The sequence below is a fragment of the Vombatus ursinus genome, unplaced genomic scaffold, assembly GCF_900497805.2.
Source record: "Vombatus ursinus unplaced genomic scaffold, bare-nosed wombat genome assembly UNPS02009205.1, whole genome shotgun sequence".
Classification (NCBI taxonomy): Eukaryota; Metazoa; Chordata; class Mammalia; order Diprotodontia; family Vombatidae; genus Vombatus; species Vombatus ursinus.
In genome coordinates, this window is record NW_020948983.1 from 27,001,701 (window position 1) to 27,021,085 (window position 19,385).

Genomic DNA, 19,385 nt, shown 5'->3' on the forward strand with positions numbered 1-19,385 from the left:
ATCTACATCGACATCAACATCTACAATCTCTGTATGTATGTACACATATTCATGTGTGTATACATATATAAATATATGTACATATGAGAGAGAGAGAAAGAGAGAGAGAGAGAGAGAGAGAGAGAGAGAGAGAAACATCTATCTAGCCTTTCTGTCTTTGTTCTCCTTGAGGTATTACTAAGTATTTCCAGTGGACTCTCTGGGTCAAAGAGTATAGACATTTTAGTTACCTTTTCAACATAATTTCAAGTTCTTTTCTGGAAAATATTTAGACCAATTCATAAAGTTTCATTCATATTATATTAGCATACTGTATTCTCTTAGCTCTTCAAGCATTTACTATGACTGTTGGCTTCAAGCATTTACATCTTTTGCCATCTTTGCCAATGTAATATGTGTGTTATTTTAAATTTATGTTTCTTTTATAATTAGTGATGTGGACTAATCTTTTATACAATAGTTGATAGCATTTTTTTTCCTTTTGAAAACTTTGTTCTTATCCTTTGACCACTTTGTTTGGTTCTTTTTTTTTTAATTTAAAAAAAAAATTTTTTTTAAAGGCAATTGGGGTTAAGTGACTTGCCCAGGGTCACACAGCTAGTAAGTGTCAAGTGTTTGGTCTGAGGCCGGATTTGAACTCAGGTCCTCCTGACTTCAGGTCCCGTGCTCTATCCACTGCACTTCCTAGCTGCCCCAAAACTTGTACTATACTGTTGTAGCCTTTTTTTTTTTCAGTGAGGCAATTGGGGTTAAGTGACTTGCCCAGAGTCACACAGCTAGTGAGTGTTATATGTCTGAGGCCAGATTTGAACTCAGGTCCTCCTGACTTCAGGGCCGGTGCTCTATTCGCTATGCCACCTACCTGCCCTTTTATTTGGTTCTTGGTCTTATCTATTCGCATTACTTCTTGACATAGCTTAAATATCGGACTTTTTATCAGCAATATTTGATGTAAAGGGTTTTTTTTTTTGGTTAAAGATAGCTTCCTTTGTTATTCTTGAAGTATTGATTTTGTTCAAAAGCCCTTTAATTTGATGTATTTAAAATTTTCTATTGCTACCCTGGTTGCCTTAGATTTTTTCATGTCTGGTATCTATTGGCCTCAGCCTGTTTTCAGCTGCTAATTAGTTAAAGTGATAGTAATATTAGTTTGTTTGACAGTAAATGTGTCATATAGTTCATGCAACCTGCTTATTTCTAGTCTTGGAGAATAGGAACAAAGTTCTTCCCAGTTCTTATCTATACTGTGCCATCTGAGGCAACCAACCTCCCTCTGCTTCTGTTCTGTCTCAGATCTGAGATTCTCACCAGCTTGTTATTCCTGGAGCACCGGACATGACTGTCTCTTCACCCAGTTCAGCCTAATTAACTCACTCAGGAGATTTCTGCCTAGATGACATAACATTTTACAACCCAACTTTTTAAAACAGACTATTGCCAAATATATGTTAAACAAAACAAAATCACCAGATACCAGAGAAGCTAAGTCAAACAATCATAACAATTATTTCTTCACATTTGTGTGCCAGGATTTGGTAAATAAATCTATACCCATTCAAACAGGACCTTAGAGCTAGAAGGGAATTTTAAGATGTTCTAGTTCAACTCCTTAATTTTACATAGGGAGACAGTGTGATGTAGCAGAAATAGCAGTGGGCTTGAAGTCAGGATGTTTGAGTCCTGGCTTGAATACTTCTTATTCAGTATGTGTGCCTATGGGCACACATTTCTGAGCTTCAGTTTCCTCATCTGTGAAACTGAGATAATGAGGAAATAATTATTTATTATTATTGTTATGTGTGAGAAAACTTAGGGATCACAAATGAAGTTAGTCATTGACTGGGAACTAGAAGCCTGGTTTTCTAATGTCTAATCTATTTTGTTTCCACTACCCCACAATGTCTTTCTATTTAAAACAAATTTTTTAAAGTGATGGAATAATTTAAAGAGTAGCATGATGTCTTCTTTTTATGGGGATAATAATAGCACTCATGATGTTGTTGTATTAAATGAGATTACATATATATGCATATATATGTATATGAATAACTTTACAGACCTTAAAGGGTTTTCCATAAGCCCTCATTATTATTAGACACCATTATTTTAAGACAGTTGGAGACCCTTTAGTAATGACTAGGATTTGTTTTTTGCCTTTGTCATGTTGACCTCAGCCACTAGGTGGTGCAGTAGATACATTGCTGGGCCTGGAGTCAGGAAGACTTATCTTCCTGAGTTCAAGTCTGGCTTCAGACGCGTACTAGCTGTGATCCTGGGTAAGTCACTTCACCCTGTTTGCCTTAGTTTTCTCATCTATAAAATGAACAGGAGAAGGAAATGGCAAACAACGCTATATCTTTGCCAAGAAAACTCCAAATGGGGTCACAAAGAGTCAGACATGACTGAACGACAGCAACAAAATTAGGACAATGCTCTTTGTCTAACTGACCAACTGGATTTTCATAAAGCACAAATGAGATCAGTGCTTTGTTAGCCATAAACTGCTGCAGGAGTGTCAGCTGTTAGTACATATCACACAAGATTGTTGTGAAGACTGAGATAATGTTGAATTAGTACTCTTCATGACCACAGGGCATGATACTTACATGTAAGGTATTTGAAAAACCTTCATCTTAATTCTGAATTCCCCTATTCACTGTGGTTCTACCTCTGCTTGCATTCCAGCATATATATCTCTCTCTCTATATAAATATATATATTTTTTTCTGTAGTAAATGAGCAAAGACTAGACTTTGTGTCTACAGTGAGCTAATCGATCAAGTATTTATTAAATGCCTACTCTAGGTCAGGCACTGTGCTAGGAGCTAGGGATAAAAAATTTAAAAAATGAAACAATACTGGCTTTCAAGGAGCTTCAAATCATGGCAGACAAAGGATTCATATAAAAACGTATATACAAAACATACAATTTAAAAATGTAAGATATTGGGGGAGGGAAAGGGGAGAGTGAGAAGGTGTGGGCAAATGGGAAAGGTTGGCTACTGACCAGTAGCTCCATCAAAACAGTCATTTGGTCAAAATGGCATGCAAATCCAGCGAAATACTGTTGTGCCATAGGAAATGATGGAGGGAATGGTTTCAGAGAAACCTGGAAAGACTTGTATGCATTGATACAGAGTGAAGTGAACAGAGCCAAAGGGACAGTTTATACTGTAATAATACTGCAAAAACCAAAAACTTTGAAAAACATGAAAACTCTGATCAACACAATGACCAATTATGACTCCAGAGGACTAATGACGAAGGATGTGAGGGAATTGGGAGGACTGGAATAGCAAGTGGTAGTGGAAATTGAGTGAACCACACTGACTCCATCTTGTGACTCAATTCTGGAGCTAGCTCACTTCCCTTTCTATTCACTTATGGATCTTTTCCAGCTTCTGCCTTGTAAGAAAACTTTATTCAATTGTGGGAATTGTGAGAAAGCTCCTTGCATCAATCTTGGGATCTGACTGGGTTTCTGATCAGCATAATTTAGGTCTTTAGTGAAGGGTCTCCCACTGTTACCCACTTCCTTGTATAGAGGTGATGGATTAGATATACAGAATGAGACAAATACTTTTGGATGTGGTTAGCATGGAAATTTTCTTTTCTTGTCTCTGCATAGTTGTTAGGAGAGTTTTGTTTTTCTTTGTCTCCTCTTTCCCTCCATGAAGTGTGAGTTAAAAAATAAATGCTAGTTAATTTTAAAAAATTAATTAAAAATTTAAAAAGAATACAGACACAAAGGCTTAATAAGTGGCTAGCTGTTGAAGACTGGCCATTGTCTACTAAGAGAGGGAAAGGGAACAAGCATTTATTAGGTGTCTACTACATGCCAGTCACGTGCTTTACAAATATTATCTCATTTCATCCTCACAACAACCCTGTGAGGTAGATGCTATTATTATCCTTCCATTTTACAGTTGAGAAAACTGCGGCAAACAGAAGTTAAGTGACTTGCCTATGGTCAAACAGCTAGTAAGTGTCTGAGGACAGATTTGAATTCAGGACTTCCTGACTCCAGGCCTAGTGCTCTATCTACTGTACTACCTAGCTGACACTAAAATAAAATATTAGGGAAATGAGATACAGAGGAAATATGCCCCATCATGCGCAGGGAATTCAACATCGAGCTTCTGAATGCTGCATTTTGCCCTGAAGGCATTTAGTTTAGGAAAGAAAGGGATCTGGAAAAATATATATAATTCTATGACATTTGGATGTTGGAATCAGCACAAAGTGAATGCCAACAGTTTCATACATACAGAGTTTTAGATTTCTCCATACTAATTAATGTGACCATTTTACAAATTGATTCATAGTGTCAAATGCTGAGCATGAAGCTGGAAAAGATTTAATATACTAGGAAACTGAGATGGTTTTACTGCCTCGACTCATACCCATTATTTTTATTACATGTAGAAACCTAAACACGAATGAGCTTTATGAGCAAATTAAATTTTACTTGTTTGTTTTTTTAAGTTAGCAAGTCAGAGTATGGATTTAAAACAGATACCTCCCCAAGATCAAATTCACTATTTATTTTATTAACACACAGGAGAATCATGGAGGTTGCTATTTTGTTTTTTACTGTACGTGTTTTCCCCCTTTTTCCTCTCAGGGTGGATGAAAATTATCTTTCTAATATTTTGGCAGATATTGGACAGTGGACAATCAACTGGATATTGCCAGACATTTTATTTTGAACCAAACTTCCACAAAGACTTTTGAATATTTATGGGTTCTCAAATAAAATCAGAAGCAATTTTCATCTACACAATTCTCTCCCAAACCCATCAGGAGAAGATGTGTGTGGAGAAGCGAAACTTGAGCCCCTTCATTGCTCTTAAAATAACTACCATAAGCCTGATCCTGTTAGGAGTACTTTTGGAGGACGCTAGATAGGATTGGCTGACCTTCACAAAACACACTGGGCAAATTTCCATGATGTCATGCTGCTAGGTAGGGTTTACAGTGGTAGGGCCTTGCTGTTTCCTGCCTACCATCTTCTCATTCCAGCCATTTCTTTAATTCTAAGGCTGGGTCTTATTGATAAACACATTTCCTACCTTGCTAACTCCCCCTCCTTTCCCCCCAAAACCAAACGCATGCTGGTTTTTTTAATTTTTATTTTTTTGGTTATGTGGTGCTTAAGAATGGGGCTAACAGTTTTTCATCTTCAACTACTCCTATGGACTATGCTACGTAAAGGTACAGGCCAGTCCCCAGTTCCCATCAAGGCACCTGGCAAATGCCCATGGAAGTGGTCTATTCCTTACCCCTATAGTACATTGTAACATCACTACAAAAAGGTACATACAACCTCTAAACTAGATCACATTGTATCATCACTACAAAAAGGTATACACAACCTCTAAACTAGATCACATGGTATCATCACTACAAAAAGGTATACACAACCTCTAAACTAGATCACATTGTATCATTACTATAAAAAGGTACATACAACCTCTAGACTATATCATAACAAAGTCTATCTGGTTCTTTGGGCCATCTTCATACCCAATAATGATTCTTAGGGCTGCGACATTAAGAGAGGATAGTGTGGTGCCATGGAAAGAGTACGAATAATATTGGATTTGAAGTCAGGGCACTTGGTGGTTCAAATCCCAGTTCCACTATGCATTTACCTGTTCCATTTTAGGCAAATCGCTCAACCTCTCTGGGCTTCAGTTTCCTCATTTGTAAAATGAGGGAGCTGGACTAGATGACTACTAATGTCCATTTCAGTTTTAAATCTGTGATCCTAAAATTAGCTATGCCTCAGTCTGATTATTTACTATACAGACGCTTTATCAGTTCTACATAGCCTGAAGGGAAGAGGAAAGAGGACAACTTTCTAATAAGAGGGGGTAAGTGGACAGATAACCTGGGGGGGGAAATGAACCAACTAGACAAATAATATGCCACTTGGGTGATAGAAAAATTCAGCTTGAGAGGCAGTCGGTTGCAGTTGGACGAGGAATGCTCAAAATCATCCTCTTCTCTAGTCAATGTAGACTTGTCCCCAAGTTAGTCTGTGTCTATGAACTGACTAGAGCTGATCTGGTCTACTGGCGATTATTCAAACATGTGTTGTTTAATTCTGTATAAATTCTATGCTGAGGTTAGAGGATAATTTTGTTAATTTTGTGATGCATTACTTGGAAAAAATACAGTTAAACCTCTAGAGAAATTTACTCCTCTTCACCTATCTATCTAAGAGACACTGAACAAATAAAACATTTTCCAATGATGTAATAAAAAGCATAAGTAAGTGTGGGCTAGTAACATCATTACTCATGTTTTGTCTTGGAAACCCTATGTTGGAAGGCACCTCAAAAGAGTTTCATCTTCATTTCCCTGTCTTCCACCACCCAAACTATCCCAGAGACTATGAACTACAAGGAAAGCACATTTTTACCAACTTCTAATAATAATAGTAGCTAGCATTTATAAAGTATTTTAAGGTTTACAAAGTGCTTTTCAAATGTTAATTCATTTAATCTTTGCAACAACCTTGCAAAGTAGGTGCTATTATTATCTTCTTTTTATGGATGAAGAAAATGAGATGAGAGAGGGTAAGGGATTTGCCCAGTATCATACAATTAGTAATGTCTGAGGTAGGATTTGCATTCCAAGTATGGCACTCTAGCTAATTATACAGTGCTGGGGGGTGGGAAGGAAAGACAGGCTTCTTAGAAGCTAAAGATGATTTAAAAAAATACAACCTGATATTTAAGTTATACAGAACTAATGGGCTATTATTTATTCATACTTATGTTTGGCTTGATGTAAATACATGAAAATTTGGCTTTTGGTTGTCTTGGAAAAACTTTCCAGTATCAAAAGGCAGAATAATGCCACAAGAAGTCATCCTGTTATAGCAGATGCCTGTCACTGAATGATGTAGGCTTTCTCCCAAGTCCATATTCAGCCCCTACAACACAAATGAGTACTCCACCTCCTCCCCCTCCCCATACATAAAAGTGAATTTGAGTTTGCCATCTTGAAGATGGTGCATTGAATTGGGAGTCAGGGAGCTTAGGTTTGTTTCCTATTGATTGTTCATTTCGTAAACAGAGAGGACACAGCAGAACAAAACTTTTCTACCAGCAACTTGGTGGATCATCGAGCTTTTAAAGTAAAACAAAGGGTATAACTGGAATTACTCCATACCCAAGTAATTTATTACTGTTCTCTCAGTGAACTAATCCCACAGAATTGAACATTAAATTGTGCAATTTGTAAAAAGAATGAATATTGAAACAATTTCACAAAGAACATTTTAATCTAGAAATCATTATAGAATTATGAGTTCAGTCTTCAAACGGGCTTTATGAAAGTTGAGCGTCAAATTTTATTGAATATGCATAGACTTTCTAACACAGAGAGTTAAAAATTAACATTCTAGAAGAAATTAAGTCGACTGAATGTAATGTTAGGAGTCATTATGGTCCTGGGCTTCTAGAGAGTTTGAAGTTAGATAGCTTCTTGAATCAAATGATATTTTTGTTTCTTTATGAGGTTATGAGAACGTACATAGCCAACTGAGTGCTGCATCCTTCCATACTCCAAGCGGTCATCTTGGGGAGACTGTGCATGTTCAGATCATGTGTAGGCAGCAGGGCAGTACAGTAGATAGATCACTAGGCCTGAAGTCAAGAAGACCTGAATTCAAATTCATCCTCAGACACTAGCTGTGTGACTCTAGGCAAGTCACCTAAATGCTACGTTAGTTTCCTCATCTGTAAAATGGGGATAATAATAGCACCTTATAGGTTTATCACGAGAACCAAATGAAATAATATGTCCTTGGCACTGTCCTTGGCACAGTGCCTTGTACATAGTAGCTGCTTTATAAATGATTATCTCTTTTCCTTATTTCATTGTGTATATAGGGGCAATATAGTATAAGAGGTGGAGTGCTGACCTTTGAGTCAGTAAGATCTGAGGTCAAATTCATCTCTGATGTTTTCTAGTTGTATAACACCATAGCCAAGGCTCTTAACTTCTCTGAACCCTAGCTTCCTGAACTCTAAAATGGGGACAATAATACTCTTAACATTTATTTCACTGGGTCATTGTGTGGCTCAGATAAAATAATGTACATTAAAAGTTTTTTTTGAGAACTTTAAAATGCTAAGTAAATGTTAGCTATTAGTATACTGTCATTGCTCAAACTACTCTATGGTAATTATCTTCAGAGCCAGATACATAAGAACAATAGTTTTGTTGCAATAATAGTCATACCTTAGTTTTGACTAGTGGAACTTCCTCAGCTTGATCATATATTTTATTCAGTAGACATCTCTGAAAAACCAGCTACTTCCAAAATCAAAATCACTCTCATATGATTAACTATTAATGAGATTTTTCAAAATAATGTGCAGTAGGTCTTAAAGAAAATTTCTGATAGGAATGTTCCCTATTCCTTGCCCTCCACCACCCCTCCAAAATTTTTTTTTTAATAATAGGAACGTCATTGGAATAAGTACACAGCTTTCCCAGGATACTACTTTGAAGAAGTAACATACTCATGTTTCTGACTCTGTCATTAGATTTTGTAAGCTCCTTGAGGGCAGGGACTACCTTTTGCCTCTTTTTGTATCCCCAGAACTAAATACAGTGCCTGGCACATAGTATATGCTTAATAAATGTTTTAGAATTGAAATGTTTATTGAATTGACCTCATATTTGGATATTTACATCCTAGTATAGAACCACAGAATGTTAGATAGCTGATAGAACTCAGCCCCATTTCATAAATGAAAAAAATTGAAATCTGGGAAGATAAAAATGACTTGTTCAATGTCACAAAACTAATTAGTGGCAAAGCCCTCTTGACTCCCAACTCAGTACTCTTTATACCATAATTGGAAGTTGCCATTTGGTCACATGACTGGTTATATAAACTGCAGTTTGCTTGATTCATACAGTTGGTAATGATATGTTGATTTATAAAGAGTTAGGCAGTATAATTTGTTGGGATCATATGAGGAATATGCTAAGAACTTTGTTCATAATAGGCACATAATGAACTTTGTTGAATGTGTGAGTAGTTAAATGTGAGCAGAAACAATACTCAAATATTCCAATCAATTTGTGCTCTCATCCAGGTGGGTGATCTATAGATTAAAGTTTTAGATTATTTAAATGCTATAGATTAAAGATAGATGCCTGCTGTCTTGTGTGACTTTTGTCCATGGCCTCCCAAGAGTTTGCTCTGGGTTGGGAGGACAGTCCATCCAATGTGCCTTTGTCACTTTCTCTTGACATTGTTAGCATACCAATCAAGCAATGGGCTATCCAGTGGTTATCCTTCACATTTGCCATGTGACAAGCCCATTTTCTCTTTTTTAATCATGTAGTTCTTTGATGACTTCCTTTACTCTGCTTCTCCTTGTTTATGTGTTACAGGCTCATGCCTACCATGCATCTCTCCATTACCCTCTGGAAGAGCCTCAATTTGATCCATCAAAGACTATAGTGTTCCACACAATGATAGTGCAAAATTAATGGCTAACATTTTATTTTCTGCTTGGTTTCTACTTACAACACAATAGATTTTTTTCCCCTTAGGAATTAACTCTTCACAAATTATAAAATCCATTTCATATATTCTTGGTACCCTTTATCTCACATTTTGGCAATGAAGTTTTCTCTCCTATTCAGTGAAACTACTTTTTCCATTTTCTGGAAATGTTTTTTTGGCAGCTGTTACTGCACATCAGCAAAGCATATTGATTCAGAGGAAATCTGCAAGTGACTGAAAGCTTTGTAAGAAGTTAAGTATATACATATACATATACATACATACATATATATATATATATAAACCAAGGTCCTTATACCCATAGGCTATAGACACTATAGTAATTTTTTCTAAAGTAAATAGTGTTCCAAAAGTCTTATTACAGTTTTATATTCTTAAAGCTTAAAGTCTCTTGGAATACCCTGTATAATCAGAACTCATCAGCAATCTCAAGGGGTTTGTAGGTCATTTGGGAAGGAAATTGTCTAAGAGCAATTGGGATATTGAGATTAAGGGTATGATTCTAAAGGACCTTCTCTGTCAATGATACACACACACACACACACACACACACACACACACACACACACACACACCCCCCCCACACCAGAGGATAGTGGAAATAGCACAAATCATAAAGTCAAAAGACCTAGAACTGAGTCCCATTTACTAGCTATGTGATTTCTGTAAGTCACTTAACCTCTAAGGACTACAGTTCCCACAATTATAGGAGATAATATTTGGTCCAAATATCACTCAGGGTTGTTGTGAGGCTCAAATGAGACCATGTATGTGAAAGCACGTTATACATTAAAAAGTGTTATGCAGTTCCAAGGTATTGTATTCCCATGCATGTTCATGTACTTTATGGCATGTACACACCAGTGTCTCTCCATAGAGGATGGTGAGCAGGTTAACTTTATGTACCTATATTTGGCAGTAATAGTAGTAGCAGGTGAAATAATAACATCTAGCATTTATATAGTATTTTGTTGGCAAAGCACTTTATGAAAATTATCTTGAGTTTCACAACAACCCTTTGAAGGCAGTAGTTCAGTTATTATTGACCTCATTTTATAGAGGAAGAAATTGAGTCTCCTCGAGATTAAGTGATTTGCTCAATGTAACAGACAGGTTTCTCTTGTCTACAAGGCCCAGACTCTTTCCATAAGACCACATATGCATGTATAGAATTTAAATCTGCAAAGGACTTAAGAGGCCCTTTAGTCTGACACCTTCCTCTTTCAGATGAAGAAACTGAGGGAAGCAAAAATTAAGTGACTTGTCCTAGGTCACACAGCTTGTAAATGTCAGAGGCAGGGGTAGGGGGGAAGGGATTCAAACCTAAGTCTCTCCTGACTTCAAGTCCCATTCTCTTTCCACTGGACCACATGCAGGTGTAATAACTTTTAGTTAGATTCAGCAACTAGGTAAAGGGAGAAAAAGATAAGATGGATAAGAGCTGGTGCTTGCCTCCAAGAAATTTAATATCTAACATACATATCTCACATGTAAATATAAAATATGTACATGCAAATCAACTTGTATAAATGTTAGTTGACTTGACGTACATATCCATACATGTATAATTGAGATGTATAGTTCTAAATGTTTCTTTGTAATATAGCAAATATAAAGTCTTGACTGTACTCAGGGGAGGTATGTGTGTTAAAATAAACACAGTAAACATTCTTTATTAATTTATCGGCTATGTGGATACCAGTGGTAGGTAACCTGTTATTAGTAATAGGTGCTTGAATGGAGAACAGCTGGATCTCTTTATTTCTAGAAACTCCACCTACACCTGGGTTAGAGTTGAGACAGAATTTAGGTAAGATCAGTGATGCAATTAGGGCTAGTATATGAATGTCAAGTGGGCCAGTTCTTGGTAAGATTTACTGTGTATGAGTGAGAGGATGGAAGTGAATAGCCCCTTGAAGTGCCCATGAGCTTTCACTGGCCTGGCATGCCTTGGTATTCCATGTATCATTGGCTCCTGACCCTCTTGGAGAGGCAGTCAACTAGTCAGGTGTCGTGCCTGTGTTCTTTTAGGTGTCTGAAAGTCAAGTCCTGGGCCTCTCTGGATCCAGATGCAACAATGAGAGGATCTGGGAGATCAAAAGGAATCCTAAAGATTTGTACTGTAGTCACATGCTTAGTCCTCTGTGACTCAGCTGGGCATGTCTGTTAAGCTCTCTGTATATAAACTTCCTCCTCTGTAAAAAGGGGGTTGATTAAATGATCTTTTGAGGTGCCTTCTAGCTCTAAATTCTATGATCTCTGACCCTATAGGTGCTAGGTATTGGAATGTAGCAAATACTAAGACATCTTCCCTTTAGCTGGAGCCTTCTTCCCCTTTCTTGTTTACTTTGGAGGAAATAGTAGGGAAAACAGTTTTTAGAAGTTGTAGGCAATGTTCTCCTTCACAGTAGCTTAGCAGTAGTGGACTTTGCTGGATCTTCATGATGGCCACTCGCTGCCCATCCATAGATCAGCATCCTTTTCAACATGGCCATTTTTCAGGGATGGAAAGAACCAGCATTAACTTTTCTTGAGACTGTGAATTGGATTTTTTTTAATGGTAATTTTTATTTATTTTTTTGTTTTCAACATTCACTTCCACAAGATTTTGAGTTCCAAATTTTCACCCCGTCTCACCCCTCCCCCCACCCCAAGATGGCATGCATTCTAAATACCCCTTCCCCTAGTCTGCCTTCCTTTCTATCTCTCCCCCCCTTCTCTTATCCCCTTCCCCTTCAATTTTCCTGTAGGGCATGATGGATTTCTGTATCCCATTTCCTGTATTTCTTATTTCCCAGTTGCATGTGGAAACTTTTTTTTAAACATGTGTTTTTAAAACTTTGGGTTCCAAATTTTCTCCTTTCCTCCCTCCCCACCTACCCTCATTGATAAGGCAAGCAACTAAATATAGGTTATATATGTGCAGTTATGCAAAACACTTCCATAGTAGACATGTTGTGAAAAACTAACTCTATTTCCCTTAATCCTATCCCGTCCACCCATTTATTCTATTCTTTCTTTTGACCCTGTCCCTCCTCAGAAGTATTTGCTTCTGATTACTCCCTTTCCCAATCTGCCCTCCTCTCTGTCATTCTCCTACTCTCTTGTCCCTTTCCCTCCCTATTTTGCTGTAGGGTAAGACAGATTTCCACACCCAATTGAGCATGTATGTTATTCCCTTCTTAAGTCAAATCCTATGAGAATAAGATTCACTCATTCCCTCTCACCTTCCCCCTTTTCCCCTCCACTACAAGAGCCTTTTCTTTTGTTTTTTTTTTTTGTGTGGGATAATTTACCTCATTCTACCTCTCCCTTTCTCCTTCTTTTAGTATATTCCTCTCTTACCCCTTAATTTTATTCCCCAGATATGACCCCTTCATTTTCAACTCACCCTGTGCCCTCTATCTATCTATATCTATATATACATACATATAATTTTTTCCCCTCTAACTACCCTAATACTGACAAAGGTCTCATGAGTTACAAATATCATCTTTCCATGCAGGAATGTAAATAGTTCAACCTTAATAAGTCTCTTATGATTTTCTCTTTCCTGTTTACCTCTTCATGTTCCACTCGAGTCTTGTATTTGAAAATCAAATTTTCTATTCAGCCCTGGTCTTTTCATCAATAATGTTCGAAAGTCCTCTATTTCACTGAATTACCATTTTTTCCCCTGCAGGATTATACCCAGTTTTGCTGGGTAGGTGATTCTTGGTTGTAATCCTATCTCCTTTGCTCTCCAGAATGTTATATTCCATGCCCTGCAGTCCCTTAATGTAGAAGCAGCTAAATCTTGTGTTATCCTGATTGTGTTTCCACAATACTTGAATTGTTTCTTTCTGGCTGCTTGTAATATTTTCTCCTTGACCTGGGAACTGTGGAATTTGGCTACAATATTCCTAGGAGTTTTCCTTTAGGGATCTCTTTCAGGAGGAGATCGGTGGATTCTTTCAATTTCTATTTTGCCCTCTGGTTCTAAAATATCAGGGCAGTTTTCCTTGATCATTTCTTGAAAGATGATTTCCAGGCTCTTTTTTTGATCATGGCTTTCAGATAGTCCAATAATTTCTAAATTCTCTCTCCTGGATCTATTTTCCAGGTCAGTTGTTTTTCCAATGAGATATTTCACATTGTTTTCTAATTTTTCATTCTTTTGGATTTGTTTTACAGTGTCTTGATTTCTCATAAAGTCACTAGCTTCCAATTGCTCTATTCTAATTTTTAAGGAAGTATTTTCTTCAGTAATCTTTTGAACTTCCTTTTCCATTTGGCCAAGTTTGCTTTTTAGGGCATTCTTCACCTCATTAGCTTTTTGGACCTCTTTTGCCATTTGGGTTAGGCTATTTTTTAAGGTGTTATTTTCTTCAGTATTTTTTTGGGTCTCCTTTAGTAAGCTGTTGAGTTGTTTTTCATGATTTTCTTGCATTACTCTCAGTTTTTCCTCTACTTCTCTTACTTGCTTCTCAAAATCCCTTTTGAGCTCTTCCAAGGCCTGGGACTGATTCATATTTTTCTTGGAGGCTTTGGATGTAGGAGCTTTGGCTTTGTTGTCTTCTTCTGGTTGTATGTTTTGATCTTCTTTGTCACCAAAGTAAGATAATATAATCTGACTCTTTTTGCGCTGCTTACTCATGAACCCGGTCAATTATTTGAGTTTTAAACTCTTTGTTAAGGTAAGAGTCTGCTTCCAATGTGAAGAGTGTACTGTCCCAAGCTTTGGGGGTTTGTACAGCTGTTTTCAGAGATACTTCTAGGGACCTGCAAATTTTCAGTTCTTCCAAGGTGCTATGATAAGGGGCAAAGTGTTTTCTCTCCACCACCCCAACAAGTTCCACCGCACCAGCATTCCCTTCTCCCCAGGACTGCCCCTCAGAACTCTGAGCCAGATCCAAGCACGGGTAAAGCAAGAGATTCCTGCCTCAGCACTGGTAAAGAGATACCTGCAATTCCCCTCTGATCAGCCTCAGGATTCCCCCTCAGTCTGTGGGCCAGAAGCTTAGGAAAAAGCCGCGGCCCCAGGTCGCGCTGGGCACTTGTGGCTGAGACCTAGCTCCTCTCTCACTGCAGTCACAGACTTTTCCCACTGACCTTCTAAGTTGTCTTTGGCATTCCGGGGTTGAGAAGTCTGGAAACCACTACAGCTGCCCGTGATTCAGTCCTCTGAGGCCTGCTCCAGGTTCGCTGTGGCCTGCGTGCCCACACCACACTGTGCTCCTCTCCCTGCCTGGCACGCTATACCTTTCCAATCAACCATCCAGGCTGTCTTTGGCTGGAAATTTGTTTCACTCTGTCTTTTTGTGGGTTCTGCTGCTTTAGAATTTGTTTAGAGCCATTTTTTTAGGTATTTGGAGGGCTTTGGGAGAAAGCTCAAGACAGTCACTGCTTTCCCTCTACCATCTTGGATCCATCCCGTGAATTAGCTTTTAAACCCCAACCCCTACCCTTGCAAATAATCAGGTGCAAGTGGCCTTTATTAATGGGAAACTGGGAGTAAGATGGTGGGTTGGATTATGTTTGATTGGTCAGTACCACTAATAGAAAAGGGAAGTCTCTTTTTGGGAACTATTGACATTTGATTTTGGGATACATGTAGAGTAAGAAGGGGCACTAAAATATTTACATATTGTTGTTGTTGTTTTCCTAGACTTGTGTTTTATTTGTGTAGGGAATGCCTAGTGAAAAACTTCCTCTACCCATATGAGGGCACTTTCCTAGAAACTTAAATACTTGGTATATAACAAGAATTTATTAAATGCTTTATCTTATCTATCTTATAGTATTAGATAATTGGCTTAGGGCATTGAGAAGTTAAAAGACCTGTTTGCCCAGAGTCACACAGTCAGTGTGTGTCAGAGAGGAGACTTGAATCTCCTGACTCTAAGGAAGGCCAATTTTCTATCCATTAAGGTAAAGTAATAATCTATTCATGGAATATATTAATGAGTTATGTCAGCTTCAAGCTGTTTGGGGTTGGGAAGAGATAATGCTAATTCAGATTTTCAAATCTTAAGTGATGAACTCACAGATCAGTTAAGAGGACGTGTGGAAAATTATCAAGATTAATAGGCCTGAGTTCCCATCTAACAATGGACAGAAAACAAGGAATAGGGGCAGAAAGTTAATTCCCATATCCCAACAGTAAATATGGGAGAGAACCCTTGAACCAATATACCTGGGAACCATTAGAAATCCCAGTCTGCAGCAGCTTTACACCCTTCTTTGTAAAGGGGCCTCCCTTCTACCTTTCTCCCAGGTGGTTGAGTTGTGTCAAGAGTCATTCCAGTCATTTCCTCCATTATTCTTTTTAGCTTTAAGTCTGTCCATCTGACATGGAGGTTTGATTTTAAAGAGTTTGTCCACAAGGGTTTATTCTTTAATCCTCCAAATAAGGCTGGTTCCAGACAGTCTCATCAGGGCAGGGAGGATTGTGGTCAACTGTTTCCCATTTATGGATCTCATCCTGGCCATTTTCTGTACCATAAGTGATTCTAGACTTGGGTTTCTGCTATTGTGGCTAAATCAGAAGGCTCAGACTTACCCTAGTAATCCTGGTAGTGTTGTTGGATACAGTGGTTGGTCAGATTTTCCATTGATGTGTACTTCCTACATCATAGAGACAGGTGAGCTGGGCCCTCACATCAGAAACATGGGCCTAAGAGGGCCCTGTAGCCTGGAGAATGGAAGTTTCTGACTGACCTCAAGTTTCTGTTTCTCCATTCTCTTCTTCTGAGCCACTGATTTCCCTATCCCATCCAGGGTCACTGATAATTAGTAGGCCAGATAACTTGGGACCTTCCACACCTGAAGCATGAGTCATACTAGACCTTGTACTTCCATTTCTAATGTTTCCCAGTTACATAGGTTCAAGCAGAGATTTGAGGCACCCCGTTATAATATAATATATATACCAGTACCCTATTATAATAGTCCAAGTATGAGGCAATAGAACCAGCACTGGGTGGAGAGGCCATATATTAGAGATTACGTGAGGGTGGAATTGACAAGACCTGACAACAGATTAGATATGGGTGGTGAAAAAGTGAGCCAATGTGACTAGGAAGATGGCTGTGGCCCCTAAAACAATATGGAAGTTGGAAGAGGAAGGGCTTAAGGAGGGAGGAAGAATGAGTGCAGTCTAAGATGTCTATGGGACATACGATGCAAGGTGTCCGATAGACAGTTGGAAATGTGAGATGTGAAGTGAAGTCAGGACGGGCTGAATAAATAGATCTGAGCAAGTCTCTTACCTTCTGAGTGTTCCAGGCAGCTCTCTAAGACTATAAATTGCAGAGGAGGTCCTATCTACTTCTGAGGAGGGAGTTTCCTCACTGTGTGTTCCTTATATCCATGAAATGACAGACCTAGTTTTTAATAACAATAATAAATAACATTACATCATGCCTACTACGTGCCAGGCATTGTGATAAGTGCTTTACAAGTATTATCTCATTTGATCCTCATAACAACCTTGGGAGGTAGGTGCTTTTATTAGCCCCATTTTACAGATGAGGAAACTGAGTCAAATAGAGGTTAATTGACTTGCTCACAGTCACATAGCTAGTAAGTGTCTGAAGCCGTATTTGAACTCAGATCTTTCTTCTTGACTCCAGGCCCTGTACTCTATCCACAGCGCCATTAATCAAGCTTCTTGCTGCTCCATGCTCGATACTCATCATAGATGCTGTAGCATCTTGTATCCCATCATCAACTGAAATTCTACTTCAAAGTTCTGGTACTTCCCTAGCAACAGGCTCACCTCCATCAAAGGCACCACCCAGTAAAATGCATCCCCTCTCAGCTCCCTAATCACAAAAACTGCCCACCCCTGCTTAAATGAAAATATTCAGGCTTGTGTTCTAAATATGACTGAACTCAATGACCCTAGAAAATATAGGGTCTTCTCTTCTTTCCCCTGAAAAATAGGGGAAGGGATTAGATGAGTGACTCTTGTGCAGCGCCTGGCATCTCTGTTGTTGTTGTTGTTGTTGTTTGTTCTTCATTCTCAAAGAGGACCATGACATCAGGGAGGTGATGTCATGACTTGCAAGTGAATCGGATTTAAGTGAGGGAAGGCTGTGCAAAGTCACCAGCCTCACTTTCTCTTCTAGAGCTACCTGGTTCCAGTGGCCAGATATAGATCAGGACAACTGGAGATGGCCCTGGATGCAGTGAGAGACCTTGGCCTTTTTAAGCACCAGGTCTCAGTATGACTGAGCACCTGGCATAGGGAGTGGGGGAAAGCAGGGTGCTATTCTGTTGAACCAAATGTATACCTGTAAATGCCTGGGACTGCGCAGCTGTTCTAGGACAGTCAGCCAACAAGCATAAGCACTTATTATACACCAGACCCTGGGCTAATGCTGGGGATATAAAGACAAAAACTGTTCCTGCCCTCTTGGGACTTGGAGTCTAATGGAGGAGACAACATATAATATGAATAGGCACATAAAGATACACACAGGGCAAATAGAAGGTAATCTTGGTGTGTGGGGGGGCTTACCATATCTTAGAAATGGAAGTACAAGGTCTAGAATGGCTCATGCTTCAGGTATGGAAGGTCCTAAGTTATCTGGCCTACTAATTGTCAGTGACTCTGGATGGGATAGGGAGAGATAGGGATGGGATAAGTGGGGAGAGGCACTAGCAACTGAGAGGACCAGGAAAGGCCTTTTGCAGATGCTGAGATATGAGCAGAGTCTTAGAGGAAGATCCAGGGAAGCTAAGAGGCCGACACAAGGTGGGTAAGTCTATCCAAGCTGACAAGGAGAAGGGCAATAATAACAATGACACTTGCAAAGGGTTTAAAATCCAGTACCCCATTTGATCATGGCAATAATATCAACTTTGAAGTTGATATTAAAGCTATTCTCAACATTTTACGTAGGAGTAAATGGAGGCACAAAGAGATTTCTATTTAAGTTGGCCAAGGTCACACAGCTGTTAAGGTCAGAAGCAGCATTTAAATCCATCTTCCTCTCTCTGGGTCCAACATTCTTTCCACCTCACCATATTGTTGTCTATTTCTGAGGTGACCGTTGGGTTGCACAGGGGTCCTACTTCTCGTCCCTGCTTTCCTCCTCCCTTTTAGAAATTGAGACCCAAAAGTAAACTGTGCGGTGCCCCTAATTCAGTTATTATGCTCAGGACCTGATCTCATACATCTTACTGTTGTTCACCCTAACTATCATCTTCTTGAGGGAAGAGATTATTGAGTTTTTGTCTTTGTCTTCCTAGAGGGCACAGTGCCTGGAACATAATAGGTGCTTAATAAATACTTATTGAAATGAACCAGACTATAAACCCTCTCAATAGGCACACTGCTTCAGACAACATAATTACTATGTTGGTTGATTGTCCTTTGTTCTCCGACAGGACCAAAATGAAATCATTATGTTAGAGTCAAGTTACAGTGCCTCTGTCTGGCTGATCAGACCAATAGGAGCTCAGAATACTCTACCACAGGTTGGGTACAAATAATCCATGTGAACGTTTGGGGTGGATTCTCTAAATTTGCTCATCTCGTGTTTCTTTTGAACTATGTCAATTCTGCTTTACTCATAGAGCACAGCACCTTCTCTGATGAGGGCATGCCATGCTGGGGCAGTCCGTGCCAGGGTCTCCTATGTCATGCAGTCAATTCCAGAGTTCCTAAGAAAGACCTTGGGAGTGTCCTTATACTATTTTTTTTCTGACCATTGTGTAAGTGCTTGCCCTATGTGAGTTCTCCATAAAAGTCTTTTAGGCAAGTGTATGTTTGGCATTGGAACAATATAGAGGAGAAAGAGATATATAGCAAGCTCCACCACTGAGCCCTGGCTCCCAC

The 19,385-nt window shown here is 38.9% G+C and overlaps 1 pseudogene; it reads left to right on the forward strand.

Annotated features, from left to right (window-relative positions):
* LOC114035659 overlaps positions 1–14,605 on the forward strand; it is a 38,399-nt pseudogene extending 23,794 nt beyond the window's left edge.
* Positions 14,606–19,385: the final 4,780 nt, after the last annotated feature.